This window comes from Ochotona curzoniae, unplaced genomic scaffold (genome assembly GCF_017591425.1).
Source record: "Ochotona curzoniae isolate NIBS_2020 unplaced genomic scaffold, NIBS_Ocur_1.0 scaffold_2587, whole genome shotgun sequence".
Classification (NCBI taxonomy): domain Eukaryota; kingdom Metazoa; phylum Chordata; class Mammalia; order Lagomorpha; family Ochotonidae; genus Ochotona; species Ochotona curzoniae.
Window position 1 is genome coordinate 14,497,607 of NW_024467096.1, and position 20,011 is coordinate 14,517,617.

At 46.4% G+C, this 20,011-nt stretch overlaps 1 protein-coding gene across 1 annotated transcript in view; it reads left to right on the plus strand.

Moving 5' to 3' along the window:
- The first annotated feature begins 8,180 nt into the window (after positions 1 to 8,180).
- Positions 8,181 to 20,011, plus strand: part of YEATS2 (YEATS domain containing 2) — a 109,380-nt gene continuing 97,549 nt past the window's right edge. Inside the window, exon 1 of the mRNA XM_041002599.1 lies at positions 8,181 to 8,321. The gene's annotated coding sequence lies outside the window, so the exon portion shown is untranslated. The remainder of the gene's footprint in view (positions 8,322 to 20,011) is intronic.

Here is a 20,011-nt window from a genome sequence, read left to right on the forward strand (position 1 = left end):
AGACACAGGCCTCTTGGTGAACTTGGCTCCAGAACTCCCCTGCTTCTTTTCCCCTGCACCGCTCCCAGCCTTCATTAGCAACATGGCCATGTAAGATGCTTCTGCTGACCTTACTTGCCTCACTTGCTTTGAGGTGGAGGTGGGGGTGGGGCGGGGGGGTGCAACTTGTCTCCCAAAACTGTAAAATGGCTCTCCCAGCCTCCTCTGATTCTCCTCTATGTTTTCTCTCACAGAGCATTTTTCCTGCACATTTTAAATGAAGTATTACTTTTTAAAGATGTATTTATTTTTATTGGAAAGGCAGATAAACAGAAGCAGATGCAGAGAGAAAGGTCTTCCGTCCATTGGTTCACTCCCTAAGTGGCTGCGTAAGTTTCCACTTAGCTTCCTTTTGCTTTCATTTCCTTCATTCAATGACTTTCCTTATGACCACTTCTTGAGCTCCAATTTTCCAACAGTTCTCCATGCACATCCTTAGCTTAACCATTATCCTGCCCCATCTTGTACTCCTTAATTAAAATGTCATTAAGTCACTCTCACCAGCACTTCAAATGTGCTCACTCTTTTGATCTCCCATTCCATTTACTCCCCTGCCGCCTACATGTGTGTCAATCCAGTTTTTGGCTTTCTCAGCTCCTATGCCCAAGCTGTTGAGCACTGTTGAGCACTGATAGAAAAAATCATCCACAAGCAGATACCACTAGAGTTTGTGATCTCCAGTCTCAGCTGGAAAAGGTATTCTTAGCAAGCTTTCAGGGTGTACTTAGTTTGTTCTCATTCATTTTCATTCCTCCCCCCTCCCCTGCCCCCATAAAACTGTTCCTTAGGCTCTGGGATTTCCTTCCAACCTTTCCCTTTCCTCTCGTCCTTCACTGTTTCTGCCGGTATTATAACACTAATACAGTCTTTCAACAATAGTCACAAGTCCTTCATTCTTCTATTTCAGCGTATCCTGACATTGTAGGTGTAGACAATGGTATAAAACGGTGTGGGTGTTGGATTAAAGGTACTCTAATTCAGTGTTGGTGGGAGTGTAGGCTTGTACAACCACTATCAAATTCAGTATGGAGTATGCCGAGACAACTGAAAATTGATCTAGTGTATAATGCAGCTATCCCACTTTGGGAAATTAAAAGGAAGTGAAACCTGCATATGAAAAAGTGATCTGTAATCCTGTATTTACAGCAGCATAATCTATAATAGCAAAGACATGAAAACAACCCAGATGCCTATCAAAAGAAGAATGGATTCCGCTTTCCCTTAAACAGTTTATCATTCCCCTGGCATCTTCCTCTGCCTTCTCCTTTGACTCAGCTGTTGATCTTGCCTTCTCCTTCAAAAAGAAAATAAAGTATATGAAGTAAGAGTTCTCTCAACATCTTGTCGTCTCAAGGACTGGATATTTCCTGTTCTCTCTTTTTCGTGATTGGTTATGCCCACCAGCACTTAAATTTCTCCTTTAGGGGCCAGTACAGTAGCATAGTGGCTTAAGTCCTCGACTTTTATGCACCAGGATCCCATACGGGCATTGGTTCATGACCTAGCTGCTCCACTTCCCAGCCAGCTCCCTGCTTGAGGCCTGGAAAAGCAGTCTAGCATGGCCCAAGGTCTTGGGATCCTGCACCCATGTGAGAGACCTGGAAGAAGCCCCTGGTTCCTGGCTTTGAGCTGGCTCAGCTCTGGCCATTGCAGCCACTTAGGTAGGGAGTAAACCAGGGATGAAAGATCTTTCTCTCCATTCTTCTCTCTCTAAATCTGCATTTCTGATAATAAACCTTAAATTTTTTTCTCCTTCAGTTTCTTAGGGATTTCCCTCTATCCTTCTTTCTCATGTTCAGCCTGCTTATGAGCATTTCTTCCTAGAATTTAAATATAATCTAGTTTCTCCAGTCTTGAAATTTTTTTTTTAAAGATTTATTTTTGGGCCCAGTGTGATAGCCTAATGACTAAAATTCTCGCCTTCTATTGGCTAGGATCCCATGTGGATGCCAGTTCTTGTCCTGGATGCTCCACTTCCTATCCAGCTTCCTACTTGTGGTCTGGGAAAGAAGTTGAGGACAGTCCAAAGCCTTGGGACCTTGCACCCACATGGGAGACCTGGAAGAGCTCCTAGCTCCCGGCTTCAAGTGGTCTCAGCTCTGGCCACTGCAGCTACTTGGGGAGTGAACCAGCAGATGAAAAATCATTCTCTCTGTATCTCATTCTCTATGTAAATCTGACTTTCCAATAATAAATACATAAATAAATCTTAAGGTAAAGATTTATTTGTTTTGATTGGAAAAGGAGATCGTATGTATATATATAGAGAGAAAGAGACAGAAAGGTCTTCTCTCTTGAGGTTTACTCCCCAAACAGCCACAGCAGCAGAGCTGAGGCGACCCAAAGCCAGGAGCCAGGAGCTTGTTCCGGGTCCACCACACAGGTGTTGGGTCCCAAGGCTTTGGGCCATCATCCTGTACTGCTTTCCCAGGCCACAAGAAAGGAGCTGGCTGGGAAGTGGAGCATGCAGGACATTAGGATTTAGCTATTGAACCATCGTACTAGGACTTTAAACACTATTATACAGGGCCCAGAGCAGTGTCCTAATGGCTAAAGTCCTCACCTTGAGCACACCCATCCCTAAAGGGCATCAGTTCTAATTCTGGCAGCTCCATTAAACATTAAACATTAAAGAAATGTTGAAAAAAGACCCTAAAATTCATATGGAACCACAAAGACCCCAAAATAACCGAAGTGATCAATTCAAATAAGTAAAGATAGAGACATCAGAGCACTTGATTTCAAAGCATAATCGTAGGAATTAAAACAGCATGATACTGGCATAAAAAACGGACACATTGATCAAGGAAACAAAACACAGAACCCAGAGGTGCCCCCAGATAACATGCAGCCAGATGATATTTGTAGTTTTAAAGATTTTCTAGCTACAGGCATTGTGGTAGAGAAGGATTCTCACATAACATGTCAGAATAGCCGTGGAGTCCAGACTACTGCACCTGCAGTCCAGCACCCTGCCATGGCGCCTGGGGGGAAGCAGCAGATACAGCTCCGGTACATGACTTTTCCTCCACCCATTTGGGAGACCCGGATGCAGTTCCTGACTCTGGTGCTTTCTCTTGCTTTTTTTTTATGTGCCTTTCAGACAAATCAATACACCTGCTAAAATATGATTTGTTAATTTGTTTGAAAGTAGAGGCCAGTGCGGTTAGGTATACAGCCTAACCCTCCTCCACCTGTGACGCTGTTATCCCGTGGGTGCTGGTTTGAGTTCTGGCTGCTCTACTTTGTGGATCCATCTCCCTGCTCACGGCCTGGAAAAGCAACAGAGGATGGCTCAAGTGTGTGGGATGCAGATTGCCCTTCCTGGTGCTAAAAGCCTGTTCCTTACTTAGCACTTGTAAGTAAGTGCTGGAGTGCCTGGTCTTGAGCCTCAGTCCTGTGACTCCTTACTCAAATTTCCTGCACTTCGGCCCGCGGGGTGGCCTAGTGGCTAAAGTCCTCACCTTGAACGCGCCGGGATCCCACATGGGCAGCTCCACTTCCCATCCAGCTCCCTGCCTGTAGCCTGGGAAGGCAGTCGAGGACGGCTCAAAGCTTTGGGACTCTGCACCCGTGTGGGAGATCCGAAAGAAGTTCCTGGATCCTCGCTTAAGATCGGCTGCCGGCAGCACGGCTGTTGCGCTCACTGGGGAGTGAATCATTGGACGGAAGATCTTCCTCTCTCTCCTCCTCTCTGTATATCTGACTTTGTAATAAAAACAAATCTTTTTTAAAAAAAAATCCTGTACTTCACTTTTCTCTTCCTTAAAGTGTTAGAAGAATCAAACTGTGATTACAAAGATTACATTTGTGAGGTGCTTAGAACCCTGCCCAGGGGTCTGCAGCATTCGTTGATATTTAACTACAGCAATGTGTGGTCAGGTTGCAACAGCGTGCGACTTACAGTCAGCAATCCAGGTCTGAAATGTCAGATTATGAAACCTGTAGGCCTGCGCAGCCTCATGGAACTGTGCCACAGGCTGCCTGTGCTCACGGGGATGCCCCGTCTCCTAGAGCAGGAGATACAGACTTCTGTGCAGGATCTTCAGGGGGAGGCCTCAAATCTGAAATGTCTCCCAGAGAATTCCTGCTTCCCACAACAACATACACGACCCATTCTTCCTGCAGCTTCCCTTCTCTCAGTAGATGGTACCACCGTGTACAGTTTGCTCCCCTCGTGCTGCTCCTGGACCCACTTTCTGTGGTTGCTGCAATCAATGCTGCCACATGGGAGGCTTGGCTAGCAGGGGTCTGGTTTCCAGCCTCTCAACTCTTGCCAAGCTCCAGAGGAGGGCTGAGTCTGCCTGGAGGAAGGTGCTGGTTTTCTTGGGGCCCATCTGATTCAGCAGGGGACAGTACCTTGCCCCCACTTCCTCTCTAGGATTCTCCAAGTGCATCCCCAAATTTTCAGTATTCTCTCCATAGTTCTTGAATCTACTTCCGTTCATCCCCACTGCCCAGTGTAAGCCACCATTGTTTTTCACCTGGACAATTCAAAAACTTTTTTTTTCAATTTTAAGATTTTTTTTTTGTATTTTTGAATTACAGAGAGAGAGAGAGATCTTCCACCTGCTGGTTCACTCCCCAAATGGATGATTGCAACAGCCCTTTAAACCAAGCGGAAGCCAGGAACAGCCAGGACTAGAAGTGTCCCACAACCCAGGCTCAGACCTATCAAATTATTTTCTAAATGCTCCTGCTCCTTTTTTCTCTCTCTAGTCATTCCCCCTTCCCCGTCCCCTGCCCATTTGCAGGGTCAGGGGACTTTTTCACTTTTTTTTTTAAAGATTTATTTTTATTATTTTTTTTATTGGAAAGGCGGATATACAGAGAGGAGAGACAGAGAGGAAGATCTTCCCTCTGATGATTCACTCCCCAAGTGAGCCCAACGGCCGATGCTATGCCAGTCCGAAGCCAGGAGCCTCTTCCGGGTCTCCCAGGCGGGTGCAGGGTCCCAAGGCTTTGGGCCGTCCTCGACTGCTTTCCCAGGCCACAGTCAGGGAGCTGGAAGGGAAGCGGGACTGCCGGGATTAGAACCGGCGCCCAAATGGGATCCCGGGCGTGCAAGGCGAGGACCTTAACCACTTGCGCCACCGTGCCGGGCCCACTTTTTCACTATTTTAAAACAAATTTTTTTTTTTTTTTTGAGTGGCAGAGACATAGGCAGAGCTCCATTTTGCATCTCCTCACTCACTTTCCTCAAACTCCCCAAAGCTAGATGTGGGCAAGGTTGAAGCCAGGAGCCTCGAACTCAGCTCGTGTTTCCTATATGGATGGCAAGGACCTAAGTACTTGAGCCAGGTGCCTATTAACAAGAAACAAATTGGAGCAGAGCTGGGTCTGGAATGCAGATATTGTAATAAGAGATCCAGGTATTCCAAGCAGTGTTTATCTCTCTCTCTCTATCTATTTTTTTTTAACCAATGTTTCAAAGATTTATTTATTTTCATTGAAAAGTCAGATATACAGAGAGGGGGAGAGACAGAAAGATCTTCTGCCGATGATTCACTCCCCAAGTGAGCGCAAACGGCTGATGCTATGCCGATCCAAAGCCAGGATCCAGGAACTTCTTCTCGGTCTCCCACACGGGTGCAGGGTCCCACGCCGCCAGACCCCTATCTATGTATTTAAAAGGTTTTCAGAGATAGAAGGAGATATTTTTTTCATCCAATGTTTCACTCTCGAAATGGCTACAAACAGCACCAACCTTGGTCTGAAACCATGAGCCAGGAACTTCTTCTGAGTCTCCCATGTTGGTACAGGAGCCTATGGACTTGGGCCATGCTCTGCTCCTTTCGCAGGCACTTTAGCAGGGAGTTGGATCAGAATTCCCTCACTCCTGGCTCCTGACTTCAAACTGGCTCAGCTCCTGCTGTTGTGGTCATTCGGGAGAGTGAACCAGCAGACGGAAGATACTTCTGTCTCGCCTTCTCTTTGTATCTGCCTTTCCAATAAAATAAATAAATAAATAAATAAATCTTTCTAGAAAATAAACAATGATCCGAGTCTCCTTCTAGCTTACAACAGTTTCCTTCTAAGCAATCATTAGCACAAGCAATTCGAAATAGCAGAAGGGAGCCTCCCGAAAAAAGCAGCTAGAGAATACATCACATGGAGCGGAATTCCTCAAAGGAGACAGTGGCGGGAGGGGCCTCGGGTCTGTGTGCAGAGTTGGGAGCAGTGGCCAAAATTCCTCCTCGGTCTGCGCTGCCACGTTCCAGGTCACCGCTGTGAACACCGCCCTGCCAGCATCAGTTAGCAGGCCGGCGCATGCCTGCTGGCTTGTGGGGCCTTCTGAGTCTCATCATTCCCCAACTCTCCTCTCCCTGCTCCTCTCACCAGCTGGCCCAGGAGCATTTCAGCTCTCCCTGGCCTCTTCCATGTGCACACCCTTGGGGTCCTACCTAATTCGGTCACCAGTCCACCTAGCTTGAAGGCCACCTGGCATCCCCAGTACGGGGCTCTGTCCCTGGTGCTCAACCAAGCAGGCTCTCCGTGTGTTTGGCAGGGAAGTGACCAGGGTGGCTGGGGCACTGGCCCTTACCTGCAAGCTTTCGCGGCCCAGCACACCCTCCGAGCCAAACCGGGGGAATGGACGTCCAGTTTGCCCAGTGCTTAACTGGAGAGTTCCGAGCCTCTGGCTCAGGGTTAGCCCAGAGCGTGGTGGAACAGCCACAAGCACAGCCCTGACCTCTCCCCCTTCCATTTTTTTTTTTTTTTTTTTGGCCATGAAAGTGTGTGTGTGTGTGTGTTTATCTCCTCCAGTTCCTATTCTGATTCTGAGTCGTGGCTTTTGGCCTCAGGAAGTCTTTCTTGACCTTTCAGGTTAGAAGTTTCCCTGTCAAATGATAATCAGAATAAACAGGTCACAAGGGCGGGAGCCCTGCTTGGTTCTGCTCTGTGTTCTCAGTCCCCAGCACAGCGCCTGAAACGCACACTAGGAACACGACAAGGATCCACTGAACAAATATTGCTCATCTGTTTTCCACCCTCACAGGTCGCAGGGTCAGAAGGCCAGAGGTGATGTAATCTACATTCCTCTATCACCTGGCCATGCAGGGCTTGAGACGTCGCATCTGTCTCTCCTTTTCTTATGCCACCAAGTTTTTGAGGGAACACCTTCGCAATGCACTAGGCTAGCCTGGGGACACGGAATAAATGTGTCCAAAAACTTAAAAAAAAAAAAAAATTGAGCCCGGCTCGGTGGCGCAAGTGGTTAAAGTCCTCACCTTGCACGCCCGGGATCCCATATGGGCGCTGGTTCTAATCCCGGCAGCCCCGCTTCCCGTCCAGCTCCCTGCCTGCGGCCTGGGAGGGCAGTCGAGGACGGCCCAAGGCTTTGGGACCCTGTGCAGGAGACCTGAAAGAAGTTCCTGGCTCCTGGCTTTGGATCAGCATAGCATCAGCCGTTGGCCTCACTTGGGGAGTGAATCTTAAAAAAAAAGATATATTTATTTTTATTGGAAAGGCGGATATACAGAGGAGGAAAGACAGAGAGGAAGATCTTCCATCCAAAGATTCACTCCCCAAGTAGCTGCAATGGCTGGAACTGAGCTGACCCCAAGCCAGGAGTTTGGAGCTCTTCCAGGTCTCCCACGTGGGTGCAGGGTCCCAAGACTTTAGGCCGTCCTGGACTGCTTTCCCAGACCACAAGCATGGAGCTGGATGGGAAGCCGGGCTGCCGAGATTAGAACCAGTGCCCATATGGGATCCCGGTGCATTCAAAGTGAGGACTTTAGATACCAGGCTATTGCAGCAGGCCCCGCCCCCGCTGCGATCCGACGAGCTCCGCCCCCGCCACGGGCCCCGCCTCCGTCCCGCCCCAGGCCCAGCCTCCGCTCGCGGGCCCCGCCCCCGCCGCGCTCCGACGAGCTCCGCCTCCGCCTCCGTCCCGCCCCAGGCTCCGCCTCCGCTCGCGGACCCCGCCCCCGCCGCGCTCCAACGAGCTCCACCCCGCCTTCGTCCCGCCCCAGGCTCCGCCTCCGCTCGCGGGCCCCGCCCCCGCCGCGCTCCGACTAGCTCCGCCCCGGGGCCGCGCGCACACGCCCGCGCGCGTCGCCACCCTGGCTCCCTCGCGCACGCGCGCGCGCTCCCCTGGACCGCCCTCACTGCTGACGTCCGGGACTGAGCGGGCCGAGGCAGCTCTGCCGCCGCCGCCGAGTCGTGTGCTTCCGCGGGCTGCGGGGGTCTCCGGACCTCGTGGCGGGCCCGCTGCGCGGGGGTTTCGGCCGCTGCCTGCCCTCCCCGTACCCTGCGCGCTGTCGCTGGGGACCCCGAGAAGGGTAAGTGCTGGCGGGAGCCGGCCGGAGCCGGCCGGGCGCGCGCCCCGCGCTTCGGGGCATTGTCTGGGCGGGGGCGGCGCGGGCACGTGCGCGCCCTTCCCCCACGCCGCGGAGCGCGGCTGCTCGGCCGGCCCGGCGGAGCCCGCGGCGGCCGAGCGAGGGAGGCCGCGGGCGGCTGCGGGAGGAGCGGAGCTCGGGGAGGCGGGAACCGGCGCCGCGGACCCAGGGCGTTCTTGGCCGGGGAGACGCCGGGGCCCGGGTTTTCGCGGGGTGTTGTGCCTGGCAGTCTGCCGGTGGTATTGAAGAAGGACGGAATGTTTGGCTTCGGCCCCAACAAGTTGTGCATTCACACCCCAAGAATGTTGGGATGTCCCCCCGAGCTGCCGCCGCCGCCATCCCTGCGCGGGCTGGGTGGGATTGAGCGCTCCTGGGGGCTGTGGTCCTAAGGGGCAGATGCGGGTCCTAGGGGAAGCTGCACAGATTGACCTGGCGGAGAGGCCGGCCTGGTGGGTTGTGGGCGGCTTCAGAGGCCGTGAAGTTCAAACGTACCCTCCACCCCTCTCCTTATATGATTGTAATTGTATTAGAAAATGGCAAGTAGAGGCGGGAAAATATCACCTTTAATTCCCCCAGCCCTGACAAACCGTTAGTGTTAGGATACATTGTTGGCTAGTGTTTTCGTCTGAACAGGTGTCTTAGCCGTTAGAGTGGACCCGCTAGTTTCCGTTCCCTTTTCTCAGTAACCTGTAGAAATGCGATGTAATGTTTTATATGGTCAGCGGTATCAGTCTCCCCACCCCCTTTAAAAAAAAAAAACAGGTAGCAAGAATGGATCATAAATACAATACGAAGTGAGGAAGAACTACCTTGACTTTCCTGACCAAGGATGCTGACCCTGGGTGTATACGTTTTGGTTGTGGGTATCCTTCCTCCAAGATAGGGACAGTGATACACCCTCGGTGTTCATAGGAAGGGCTTGATGGGTGCAGGTAAAGGGGGAGCATGAATGGGTTGCTGAGTGGAGGAAAAAGGAGGAGTAGGAGCTGGGAGTTCCCTTTAGATGCTCTTTGCTGTAGTTGGGACTGGGCCCAGGTCTGGGCCCATGGCAGTGGAGATGGGCAAGAGTGAAAAAGGCTAAAAAAGTTTTGATGGTGCAAGGAACAATGGAGATAAGTTGGTGAGGGAACAGGAGGAATCTTTGCTTGATCTTTGTTTTGGACAACTTAGTGTGCCAAATTAAGAGAAAGAAAAAAGAAATTTGTAAAAGATTTATTTATTTATTTGAAAAGCAGTGAAACAGGGAAAAATCTTTTATCGCTTCCCAAATGGCCACAGTGGTTAGGGCTGAACGAGGCTGAAGCCAGGAACTCCACCCTGGTTTCCCATGTGGGGGTTAGGGGCTCAAGCCTTTTGGGCTATCATCTGGAGTTTTTCCAGCTGTGATAGTGAGGAGCTGGGTCAGAAGAGAGCAGCCGACATAAAGCATGGGAACTCGGTGTCAACAGCAGCTTTTTGTGGCACAGAGAGAGAAATTTGAGGTGGGAAACATCATGAATCCTATTTTGGATGTGATTAAGGTGCAAGGATGGGCATTTGGCCTAGTTGCCAGTTAGGGTACTTGGGTTCCACCTGAGGATATTCTTGTCTTAGATGCCCAGCTCCAGCTCCAGCCACCAGTTTTCTGCTGGTATGGACTGGGTGGGAGGCAGCAATGTTGTCTCATGTGTTGGGGCCCTGTCTTCCTGTTTGAGAGACCTGGATTGAGTTCCTGCCTTCCTAGGTTTGGGCTTCTTGTTTGGCCTAGGCTGCGCCATTAGACATTGGTGGGTAGGTGAATTAGCAGATGGGGGGGAGGTAAGGCTCATATGCACTTGCTGCGTCCCTCTCAGATAAATAAAAATAATAATAGGGGCCAGCGCATTGGCTCAACTGGACCCTCCACTTTGAAGCACTGGTAGCCTGTCTGGACATTGGTTCGTGTCCCAGCTGCTCCACTTTCTATCCAGCTCCCTACTTCAGGCCTGGGAAAACAATGGAGGATGGCCCAAAGCTTTGGAGGACTCGGAAGAAGCTCCTGGCTCCTGGTTTTGGATCAGCTCAGCTCATCTCAGTTCTAACCGTTGCAGCCACTTGGGGATTGAATCAACAGATGGAAGATCTTTGTCTCTGCTCTCTGTAAATCTGCCTTTCTAATAAAAATAAACAAATCTTTTAAAAATTAATAAATTTGAGATGCGTACTAGTATGAGGTTAGTATGTTGAGGCAGTTGGATATATGTGTATAAAACACGAATTCAAGAGCTAGAGAAAATATTAGAGATAATGAAATACAGATGATACGCAAAGGTATCAAACTATGTAAGGTTGTTTAGAGAAAGAATGTGGAAGGAGATGTGAAAAGGACTTTAGCACTTGAATTCTCTTGAGTGTGTTAGAGGAAGAAGCTTGTGCATAGCATGCAAGATATGATTAGTGAACTAAGAGAAAAAGAAGGAGCCTGCAGTCACGAAGCTAAGAAAGGGAGGTAGGTCTTGGAAAGGGAGAATTGGGCCTCCTATTGGTGATTCTGAAATGTTTATCAAATGAACCGTCACATGGATTTGACAGCATGAATATTATTGGTTTTGCTTATTGTTGTGCTATCCACAGTTCTAGAAGTGGGAGGTGGAAGTCAGATTGGAATAGTTGAGCAGGGATGTGAGAAAGTGAAAATAGTAATTTAGAATTAGAAAAAGTACACCCTCCAACCCACCCCTGGCAGGCTTTTAGCGCTGCCATGTTGGAGGGCCAGTTCTTAGTTCAGGTTTCGCTGTGTCTGATCCAGCCTCCTGCTAATGCCCCTGGGAGGGCAGTGGAAATTGGCCCAAGTGCTTGAGCCCCTGCAACTTGTGTGGAAGATGTGGATCTTTGGTCTGGTACAGTCGTCTGGGAGTGAACCAGCAGTTGGGGGAATTCCTCATTACTCCCCCCCCCGCCCCTTTTTTGTCAGTTTGCCTTTCAAGTAAATAAATATCTTTAAAAAACAAAACACTCTGCCTTCTTCCAAGTACTTAATTTTCATTTGTCTAAAACTGACTTCCAAAGGAAATTTTTATTCATTTTATGTATTTAAAAGATGAGCGAGAGGGAGAGAGTATGCCAGAATGCTCCCATCCACTGGTTCACTCCTGCAGTTCCTGGAACAGATGGTCCTAGCCAGGCAGAACTGCATCCTGTCCCCTAGGTGGCCTTCAGGAACTTAAGAACTTGAGCCGCCGCTTGCTTCTTCCCAGTGTGTGCATTAGCCGGAAGCATCACAGCTGGGAATGCAGACGTCCTAAGTAGCATCTTAAACTCTATACCAAGTACCTGCTTTCCATCCCCCAAGTTGAATTTGATACTTAAAAAATGCTTTCTACATTTTTTGGCTACAAGTACATTTTAAGCATTTTTTGCTTTGCACATTGGCCATTTGTGAATTTTTGTTCATGTTCTATGTCCTTTTTACTTGTTTTCTGTTTTCAAATGATCATTAGATAGTAAAAATATGTGGCTTGATGTGCAGTGTACAGAACAGTGTGTAGAATTTCCCCAATATGTTTGACATTTTTAAATGTCTTCATTTTTATTTAGCACTATATTTTTATATTTTTATTTTGCACTATATTTTGCTGTAAACTGTTTTTTTTTTTTAATTGGAAAAATGTGTGGAAAGAGGAGAACTAACGTTTAAGTTCTGGATCTGTGAGTGGGGCCACATATGGCATCCACTACCCTGTCTTGAAAGCATTTCCTTAGGATGCATTCTCAGTTGGTCTTCTGTCTTCAGCCACAGGCTTGCATTTGAATCTTCATTGCCACTTGGCTTGGCCTGGCCTTTGTCTGCTTGCTCTTTATCCTGTCCCCCTTCAGTCCTTGCGTTGCCCAGGGCTAATTGAGAGTTGGTGCTTCTCTCTCATTAGCGACAATTTGTGAAGAAATGGATTGTCCCTGTATCATCTGTTCTGTGGCAGTAAGGAAAAGTTTTCAATGGCTGAAGTTCTGTTGATGCAGAATTGAAGTTTAGTTAGGTTCTTGAAGGATTCTGTTAGGAGAGAAGGCAGGGGTGAAATCTGAACCCATTGGAAGGTGGCTGTGCGATGCTCAGGCATGTGAGCTCTGAGTGCAGACCTGGACAGGTGGAAGAACTAGTTCTCCTAGGCCAGGGGTTGTTCATTCTGCATATCTGAGGAGTGAGATAGGGGAAGGGCCATTTTGTGTGGTGGTCCGGAAGCCTGAAGACCTTGCAGGGCAGGGTGTGGGTAAGGCAGCTGCCACTCTAGTTGTAATATTTTCATTCACTGCGTTGTGGCTACACATCAGTGATTGTCTTGTACTTTTAAAATTGAGTTTTTAAGTATGTAATTTGGTGGGATTTAGTAGGTTTGGAAAGTTGGACGTCGAGAATTGTTACATAACTGTATGTTTCTGTCATTGCTGAAAGAAACTGGTACCTGTTGGCAGTCAGTCACAGTTCCCCACTTCCTTCATGCCTTGACAACTACTTTGTGGATTTGCCATAACTAGATTTACACAACACATGGCTGCTTGTTTCACTTAGCACCCCATTTTCAGGATTCATCTCTCTCATAGCATGATTAGTACTTTGAATTTCCTTGTTGCTTAGTAATTCTCCTTGGTAGTTATTTTCCACATTTTTCTTAACCATTCATCAATAGGCATTTAGATTGTTCCTACTCTTTAGCTGTTACCAATGTTCACATGAAAAGTTTTCTGTTGACACATGTTTTCAGTTCTGTTGGTGTATATCTGGGAGTGGAATGGCAGATCAGTGTTTAACTTTTTGAGAAATCACAGAGCTTTCCATAGAAGCAGCACCATTTTACATTTTTACCAGCAAGGTGTGTGGGCTCACATTGTGCATTCTTATTTTCTGGCAGGCTATAGTTAATAGTTGTGCATATGTGTGTATTTTTAAACAACTTTATTGAGGCACATTTGACATACCCATGAAATGCATACCCAAAATGCGTGGTTTGGTAGATTTCACTTGTTTGTGCACCTGTGAAGCCACCGCAGCAGGATAATGAACATAATTATCATTGCCAGAAGTTTTCTCATTGTTCTGAGATTAGCTGATGTTGCCTGTATCAGTGGCTAGTTCCTCTTTATTGATAAATAGTATTGGATGGGTGGGTCATAATTTGTTTATCCATTTTCCCCTGCTAATGGACTTTTGGATTGTTTCCAGTGCTTTTGTTAAAAATAAAACTGCTGTTAGTATTTGTGCCCAAGTCTTTGCGTGAACATATCCCTTTATTTCTCTCGAGTAAAATCCTAGGAATGAAATGGCCAGGTCACATGGTAGGGAGCTTTTTAAAACAGTGCCATGCTGCTTTCTATCCTGTGTCATTTAATGTTCACACCAGCAGCTTCTAAGTTCAGTGGTTTCATACTCTTTGTGATTTTTTTTTAAACTTACAGAGAAGTAGTAAAAGAGGTACAAACACCTGTAAACCATTTCCTAGCTTGATCCTTTTGTCATTTTCCTACTCAAGAAGCATGCAGATAGTTAGAAAATCCAGGAATATCGTGAAAAGCAAACTCCGCTCCCTGTAGCAATGTTACTAATCCATTTGGGTCTTTCCTTCCAGACATACATTAGCATTTCTTTCATCTCTTCCCTGTCCCCTGGTTTACACAGAAGGAATAGAAACATCCACAGTGTTCTGCAGCAAGGTGTTTTCCACTTTGCAGCTTACTTTAGGGAAGTTTTCATGTGAAGACATTTCTGTCAGTCTTTGGGTAGTGTAGTTGGTTTTGCTATAAGAAAGAAATTTGTCCCCATGTGTTTCATAATAGTGTGGGAACTGAGTGTAATGTGATTTTCACATTTGGTTAGATGTGTTTCATCTCTAAGGAACACTGGGTGATTACAGAAAACTGTACCCTGCTGAAGCAGCCACACAGGCACACCATCTCAGACTTGTCCCAGTGGTTTCAGATGTGTTAAGAAATTCACGCCTTTGCTTCTGGAGTGAAGACTTTCAGGAGTTGATGGCAGATAACCCTTCTTCGGCCACCTCACAGTAATTCACAAACTGTAATCTTCAGTTACAGCTTTTACGTGCCACCTTGAGGTATTTTTTTTTTTAAGATTTATTTATTTTTATTACAAAGTCAGATATACAGAGAGGAGGAGAGACAGAGAAGATCTTCTGTGCGTTGATTCACTCCCCAAGTGACTGCAATGACCAGTGCTGTGCCGATCCGGAGCCAGGAGCCAGGAGCCTCTTCCAGGTCTCCCACACCGGTGCAGGTTCCCAAAGCTTTGGGCAGTCCTCTACTGCTTTCCCAGGCCACAAGCAAGGAGCTGGATGGGAAGTGGAGAGGATGGGATTAGAACCGGCACCCATATGTGATCCCAGCGCGTTCAAGGTGAGGACTTTAGCCACTAGGCTAAAGTAAGGTATTTTTAAGGCAACACTTATGCATGGGTACTTCAAAAATTTTATACAAAAGGCATATTTTAAAAATTCAATTTTCCTGCAAACTTTTTGTGAAAATTCATGTTGAAGTCCATGCATGTAAGTGGTCTTCACAGCATTGTGGAGGGGCTGGGATTGTAGCTTCCAATGTGAGCACAGATTTAAGTTCTGGCTATTCTACCTCAGTCCAGCTTGCAGCTCCAGCAAGAAAAGCAGTGGAAGATAGCCCTGGTGCTCAGCCCGAGGCCACCCGTGTGCAAGATCTGAGCGGTGTTCCAGGCTCTGTCTTCAGCCTACCTTTGTAACTACTGAGCAGTCAAAAGAGAATCTCCAGCTTTGTTTTTTGTCTTGTAAGTCGGCCTTTCAGATCAAGTTAAGAATTCAAAAGGTGTTTGGCATAGCAGTAGAGGCACATCCCGTATCGGTATTTGGGCTCTGATTGGCTGATTCTCGCTTCCTGCTGATGTGCATCGTGGGAGGCAGCTCATGACTCAGGTCGTGCAGTCCCTGCCACCGCAGGGGTGACCTTGATGGGATTCCTGGCTGAGGTTTGTCTTGGCCCTGGCTGTTGTAGGTCCTTAGGTAGTGAATGAATGAGAGGATGTGGGGGTGGGGGGAGATTGGTCTCTGTGTGTCTTTGCTTCTCAGGTAAGAAATAAAGATATATATATTTTAAAAAGGTTATGGAAAATGTGTGTTATATGAAAATTAACCAACATGATGAAAAAGCTGTTTTGTACAGCAAAATAAACACCCTTATCTTTTAATTCTATTTTTCGTTTACTTTTAGAAGTAATCTCAGTGTTTCTTAACTATGTAACGTATAAGACTTTGGATTTCTGTTATATTTTGCTTTTTTGTTTGTTTTAAAGATTTATCTGTTTGAAGGGCAAAATTACTCAGAGAAAGGGGGAGAGAGAGAAATCTTGCATTTTCTGGTTCAGTCTCCAAATGGCCACAACAGCCAGAGCTGAGCCCAGACAAAGCCAGGGGCTCGAGGACTTGGACCACCCTCCACTGCTTTTCTAGCCACACAGCAGGGAGCTGGGTTAGATGGAGCAGCTGGGGCACGAACCAGCACCCACCTAGAGTGCTGGCACTGCCTGCTGAGCCACAGAGCCAGTTCCTGATTCTGTTGTTTTTGAAAATGTTATTGATGTTTTTTGAGTATGGAATCCCACTCCTGCTTTCCCAACAAAGCCGTGTGATTTTTATTAGGCAGTTTTACATAGAGCAGTACATTTTGAACACATTTGTGACATTATTGCAGAAATGATTTGTTCTGCTTATCTTTTAATTCAATTTTCTATGAAATTTTGTAGTTTGTATGTTCAGAGCGTTATATAATCATCACTGTGCTTGATTGTAGAAAAATGTAATCAGTAGGTACATTTTTATAGGTGGGTAGATTTTTCTAGATAAGGCAATGTTAGTCTCATTTTAAAAAGTCACTATTTAGGGGTCTGGTGAGGTAGCCTAATGGCTAAAGGCCAAAGTCCTTGCCTTGCATGCTCTGGGACACAAACCATATGGGCTCTGGTTTGTGTCCCAGCTGCTCTGCTTCCCATCCAGCTCCCTGCTAGGGGCCTGGGAAAGAAGTTGAGGACGGCCCAAAGGCTTGGGACCCTGCACCCGCTTGGGAGACCTGGAGGAAGCTCCAGGCTCAGGTCATTGCAACCACTTGGGGGAGTGGATCAGTGGATGGAAGAACTTTCTTCCTCTCTCCTTTCTAAATCTGCCTTACCAATAAAATAAATGAATCTCTTTTTTTTTAATTGCTATTTATAGTGTCTAATGTTTTGAGGTACTTGTTTTCTTCTAGAATTTAAGCTCCAGGTAGAAAGGTGCTAGACTTGCCACTGTAGGATTTATTGGCAATTTGAAAGCTCCAGGAAAAAGTCATTATATGGTAACATGTGTAAGATTTGACTCAATTTATGTGTTCTCAGTATCTGTGTCCAAGAATTTGAGTCTGGTCTGGTTCATTTTGTTCCTTTTCAATCTAGAATTGTAGATAAATTTTGTTTTCTATATAGTTCTTCTGGAATGAAAACTCTTTAACGGCTTCACAACTAACACCAGAATTGCCTATGAGGCAGAGCCATCATTTTGAAGAGGCAATACCAATAATCTCTGGAGGTAATGCCAAGGACGTCACCGGGAGTCTCATGATGTCCCTTCTGTCAATTTAAGGATTTACCATAAATATCTCATAACTCAACTGTACCATATGACTCACTTTATGAGAAAATATGTTGGAAAGGTAGGGTAAAGAAATGCTAAGACTGACATCCAGTTGTTTTATCAATGGATATAGCAGAGGTGTCATGGATAATTTACAGTAACTGTTCAATTTGAATTTTTGTGCACAGGTTTGCAGGGTGAAAGGCACAGTACTGGCCTGAGTAGATCCTGGGATGACCTTATTAGCAAGCTGTATGGTTTTATTTAAAATAGGAACAAAGGTGGATTTTTTTTTTGAGAAATTATGCTGCTATTTTTATTTTTTCACTTATTGTTAAGTGGAAAATTATGGTAGTCATTTATAAATTTGTCATTTAGAATAATAACACATCAGACCCAACATGATGGTCTAATGGCTAAATCCTCACCTTGCTTGCGCTGGGATCCCACATGAACTCTGGTTCATGTCCCGGCTGCTTCACTTTCCATCCAGCTCCCTGCTTGTGGCCCGGGATGGCCCAAAGATTTGGGACCAGACATTTGCAATTGAAAACATTAAAAAAATAATAAATAGATAAAAATAATAACATCAATAATAGTATGGCAGTACAGAGAAGAAATAAGCTTTATGCTACAGAAAAATGTTACAACAGGCATGATTATTGTTTGAGCAAATACTGTAGGTACTAAATGTAACTTAAGGATTGAATTGTTAGGTTATGGAGAAGTTGGTGTAAAGGGGAACTGAAGGATATAAAAAAATGAATACTTGACAAAGTAACAACTGCAGTACTAAAGACAGAAAATAAAAAGAGCATTTAGAGAGAAGCACACACATGATAGGAGTTGGGCATACTGGACAATAGATGACCAGTATTCTGCTGTAATTTGCACTTCATTTTGAAGGTGAATGATCGTAGTAGTTAATCTTTTTAAATTTTACGTTTTTATTGCCATACAAAGTAGATTTTATCCATTCCGTTTGTGCAGTTCAGGAAGATGATCATGATTCCTTTGCTCTCCTGCTCCTCCCAGTACTCCTCCTTCCTTCCCCTTTCTTCACAAGTATTTACAGAGTCCTGATTGTAAGTCACTCTATATGCAAAGGCTTGATCTGCCAATATTCATAATATCCAACTAGTAAAAAGTGAAAAGACCGCAAGACCACACTTGCACTAGGGCATGAATGTAGACTAAAAGTGACAGTCATATCCTGCTGTGACCTTTTCATTCCTGCATTTTCTGTGTGTTCTGTATCAGCTGCCACATGGGTGTTTTTGACCTAGAAATGCATAATACTAGGATAATGAAACATTTTTTTAAGTTCAGTTCATCTTGCTTAACCCAACATTGAAAATGGCCCACGTGATTTCCCACCATTCTAGTCCAGTGTAATATAAAATTGGTTATTTTTATTTAAAAGACCTATTTTAACTTCTTTATATCAGATTCAAGAAGGAATGATCATGTTGGTTAATAGCATTTTCAAAGGTTTTGTGTAAATGGATTCTAATATTTAGGATGCTTTCAGTATCAGCTCTAATGAAAAAAGGATAAAATTTTCTAGATTTTGCTTTGTCTTCTGTATAATATGTTCACAAGACTGCTTGTATTGTAAAATTGGCTTAATTTGTGAGAGAAAATTATGTGTTATTTTTCTAGAAGATTTGTTTATTTTTATTGGAAAGGCAGATTTATGGAGAGACAGAGGATCTTCCATCCACTGGTTCACATCCCAGATTGCCTCAGCAGCTGGAGCTGTGTTGATCGAAAGCCAGGAGTTTCTTCTGGGTCTCTCATGTGGGTGCAGGGTCACCTAGGGCCTTGGGCCGTCCTCCACAACTTTGTATAAGCAGAGAACTGGATTGGAGGTGGGAATAGCTGAGACTTGAACCAGGGCCTATATGGAATGACGGTGCTTTCAGAGAGAGGGTTAGGCAGGGTAGGGAGGACCGAGGCATGGGGGAAGGTGGGTGGGACAAATGCTTCCAATTTTTCCTTTTTCCCCCTTTTCTCCTGTATGGGGGAGGGGAGTTGAGGCTGGGTTGCCTATATCTGCCAAAGTACATCAGTTCCCCAGGAATGGAGGATGTCCACTTGATGTCTTCTTAGAAACTCTGTGGAGCAGACTGTTTTGAGGGTATTACTGGAGTGGTTTTGATAATTTTGAGACGCTGTTGGTCTTACTACTCCAAGGTTGAGAAAAATCCTTTCCAGGTCCATTGGCTGACAGAGTCCACCCCAGAGCATCCACTCACCCACACTTGCTACCAAAGCTTGACCAAGAGAGCTGTCCATCTCATTCTGTTCTCCACCTTCTGACATGGCACTTGCCATCCTTCAGAGGCCTAAATGAGCTGGCCATCTTCTTCCCCTTGTGCACCTGGGCATGCCGTCCACTGCACAGGCATCAGCAGTTGAGGAAGCCCAGTCCTGACACATACATTTCAAAGTTAGACCATAAATCTTGTGGTTTTCCTTGTGGCCAGAGTTTTGAGCCCAGTGGTCCAGTTTGGGAGTCTCCTAAGAAACCTTGTCTGGGGTGACCCCACATCTGACCAGCTGGTACAGGGTCTGGTTCAGTCTGTCACCTGCATCAGCCTATGCATACACTGATGATTGTAGTGGCCTGGTCAATTTCATCCCCAGCTCCTTGTCCTATGTAAACTCCAGCCCAGCCCAGCCTGCCACAGACCTGGACCTTATGCGCAACAGTGAGAACTTCAGCCTAGTTTGGAGCCCTAAATAACCCCCCACCAGGCCTGCTCTCAGCCCTGGTTCTTGCACATGTTGGTATATACAACATTCTCATCCAGTCTGTGCCACATCCCATATGAGCTCTTGTATGCACCCATAGGTGTTACAGCTTAACTTAGCCCATACACCTCACACCATGGCCCAATTCATACATATGCTGATGGGTGCTACTGCCTTACCCAAATTGGCCTGCCCGCAGCCTTGGCTCTCATGTGTACTAGCAGGAACTGCAGCCCAGTAGAGGAGTGCTCAGTTTCCCTACTAGGCTCACTCCTGTCCTGG